General features: G+C 33.1%; 1 non-coding gene across 1 annotated transcript; it reads right to left on the bottom strand.

Moving 5' to 3' along the window:
- Positions 1–3,265: 3,265 nt before the first annotated feature.
- On the bottom strand, positions 3,266–3,372 carry LOC111766924 (U6 spliceosomal RNA). The gene has a single exon (XR_002798846.2). It is a non-coding gene; the product is annotated as a U6 spliceosomal RNA (small nuclear RNA).
- Positions 3,373–3,593: the final 221 nt, after the last annotated feature.

Here is a 3,593-nt window from a genome sequence, read left to right on the forward strand (position 1 = left end):
TTTGTGCTTTCTTTTGTTCCTGTCTCTTCTATATTTCTTGTTTTGTTTCCAGCCACCTTTTTGAATTGAATATTCTTCCATTGTTTCCCTCTTTATCTTCTGCTCTTTTTTCTTCTTTTAGTATTACCCTAGAAATTACAACATCCCAAATTTTTCAAAGTGTGAAGTTAATCAATACCTCTTCCCCTCTTCTTTTCCTTCACCAAACAAAACAAAGACTTTGGAACATTTTGATTTATATAATATTTTGTCATGTATTTTAATTCTGCTTGGTTTTTTTTTTTTGACAACCTTGCAATATATAAGTATTTTATACATTCAAATATCTTTTCAATTTACCTATACCTTGCCATTTTCTTTTCTCTTCTTTTCTCTCCCATCTCATATTTTCCATCTGGGATCACTTTCCTTCTGCTTAATATGTATCTGTCATACTTTATCCTTTGTACTTTTTTTCTGATGGAAAATTCAATTTTTAAATTTGTAAATGTATTTATTTTGTCATCATTCTTCAAAATTATTTTCTCTTGGAGTATAATTCTAGACAGCAGTTACCTTCTTTTAGTACATTGAAGATATCCATTTACTTCCTTCTGGATTCCATTGCTGCTGTCTATCAGTCTCAATGCTGCTCCTTTGTCATCTTTTTTCCTGGGCTTATTTTAAATTTTTTCCTTTTGTCTTTGCCATTCTGCAGTTTCACACTGATGGGTTTAAGTAGGAATATCTTTTTATTTATCTCACTTGAGATTTGGGGGGGGGGCACTTTTAGAATTGTGGATTACAGAATCACATCAGTTCTAGAAAATTCACAGCCATTATTTCTTCATTTTCTATTTGATTGTATTCTAATCAAATTATTGTTAGATTCTGTCACTCTATCTCCCATGTGTCTTAATCTCACTTTTGTATTTTCCATCCTTTATTCTCTCTATAAATATCTAGAATGCATGCTGCATTCTAGATATTTTTCTGATAGCTTCAAATTCACCAATTATCTTTTTGCCCATAAGTAGCCTACTGCTAAATTTTTCCATTAAGCTTTAAAAATTTATATATATAAATTTGGTATGATGGCAATTTCAACTAAAAAGATGTGCAAAGACTAATTTATTTCTGTTTCATCCTGACCTAAGGGTATCACCCTTTGAGATTTCAGCTTAAAATGGGGACTCCCCACCTTGGGCAGGTCTTATCATCCTGACAGTTAAAACTAAAGTTACAATTTCTCCAGATAGTCAAAGGCTTTCAGTGGCTTCTGGGTGTCCTTTACCTTTCAGTGTTCCTACTTTCCCTTCAGGTTTGCCCTGGAAATTCCTTGCTTTCTTGTCAGGTTTTCAGTGCTTTAAAAAACATTTTTCTCTTTTTTTTTTGTATTTTATCCATAATTTTAGTGTTTTTTTTTTCTGCAAAAGGATTTGCCTAAATAACCCAGTCTGTTATATTAGAAACAGAAATGAAGGAATATTGTTTACAAGAAAAGTCTCAATCCAGATTGCAGCTGTATAGGTCCTGATGCAACGAAGACCGTACCAGATAATTTTATATTTTCATTTTATTTTTGTGGGGAAGTGTTGCTAATTGCAGTTTCTGCACACAACTACCTTATTTTAAGAAAAAATGAAATATTCTTTGAGGAGTCTTTGCCTTTGGCATCAACAATGAAGAGATTTTCTTCTTTATCTGTTGATAAGGGAAAGAGTCAAAAACATTTTATTTTTCTTTATTATTTTCTCTTTTCAGGCATATTTGTATAATTTTTAATCCCTTTATATTACAAAATATTTGTTAACAATTCCAAAATTGGCCTTTCTTATTTTGTGCTTATGAGTGTTCATTATTTTTTCCTGCCTTTCTCTTATTTGTATGAGGATGAGGTCAGGATTTGTTTCTTTTTCTTCTTTGGTGAGGAGGGAGTTGGGGGTTTTATCTTGTTTCCAGTCTTACGTGAACTCTTACCTTGCTATTTTATTTTCCAATGTTTAATTTAAAAAAATATTTCACTTTATTTTCTAGGCAACCTTTGAAGTGCTAATGCAGAAATTTCTCCAAGTTTTATGGTAATGGATTTGGATAAAGAAAATGTTTTAAAGATAAATAAGAGGATTATAAGAAGTTTCGAAGAAACTGTAAGTCAGACTTTTGTAACAGCTGGATTATTTCATCTATTAATAAACCCAACTTCATCAAGCAATAACTTGTGCTCTCTCATTATAACCAATGCTTAACGTGTTCCTAGTCTTGTTATTCATGAGTCACCAGTATTGAAAACTGTGCCTACCTAGGGATTTTGTGAAGAAGGAAGACTCCACCTTATACATCCATATTGCGTGAATCAAGAGTTGATACCTGAAAAGAGAAGATAAAATAAAAGTAATGAACCAAAATAAAATAAAGGAGGTTTATAGAACAAAAAGATATCAAGCATAAAATAAACTTAATGAGATAAATAAAAATTAATAATATTTGGGGCTATTAAAAAATGTGGAGACCATACTGTCACTTCATTACAAGGTGTGTATGCCTATGAATTACCCAGGACCTCCAGTTTTCCAGATAAGATATTATAGCATCACTGTAGACACTAGATTTCCCCTAAATACAGTGATCCTCTATTCTGATAAACAGTTATTCTCACAATATATTTCATCACACAGTCATTCAGAAAGCTAGTAAGAAGTGTTATGAGGGACAAAATCCTCTGATCAAATAAACTTGGGAAATACCAAATTAAACAGAGTCAAACAGTTGTTTCTACTCTATAAGTCCCTGAGCCTTCATCATGCTAATAGGCATGATGAATCTCCAGGAGGGAAGCTGGTATGTAGAAGTACCTCTTTTATTGGGCACATCTTTGGACAAATCGTTGGCGGAAAACACTTCGAGAAACGTGGCTTCAAAGTATATAGTGGAAACATTGAAAAAAAGGGAGAGAGAGGAAAACTATTTATCTTGTTGGAAGTCACAGTACCACTTAAACCTTAAGAATATTTTATCTCATTTCCTAATATTGTGTGGAATACATTCATTGTCCTTAGAAAACTGAAACACTGAGAAGTTAGCATAAGTGCCAGAAATAGGATTGGAGTCCAGAAGGTCTTTTTTTTTTTAAAGATTTATTTATTTATTTATTTATTTATTTATTTCCCCTCCTCCCCCGCCCCAGTTGTCTGTTCTCTTGTGTCCATTTGTTGCGTGTTTTTCTTTGTCCACTTCTGTTGTTGTCAACGGCATGGGAATCTGTGTCTCTTTTTGTTGCGTCAGAAAAGTTATGGAACGCTTCACGAATTTGCATGTCGTCCTTGTGCAGGGGCCATGCTAATCTTCTCTGTATAATTCCAATTTTAGTATAAGTGCTGCCGAAGCAAGCACAGTCCAGAAGTTCATAACTCATGCCCTTGCTTGTATATCTTCTTTCATATAAGAAGAAAAAAATCCTCTGGTGTTTCTACTAATTTTCAAGTAAGAACAATTCTTTTAAGAAAATGTGCATAAACACATAAATCCCTACAGGGAACTGACACCCTGATGGATAAGACATCTGTGCAGCCAGGAATGGATTGCATTTTACAAAATGTGTTTGGCTGTTAGGC

This window comes from Dasypus novemcinctus, chromosome X, assembly GCF_030445035.2.
Source record: "Dasypus novemcinctus isolate mDasNov1 chromosome X, mDasNov1.1.hap2, whole genome shotgun sequence".
Classification (NCBI taxonomy): Eukaryota; Metazoa; Chordata; class Mammalia; order Cingulata; family Dasypodidae; genus Dasypus; species Dasypus novemcinctus.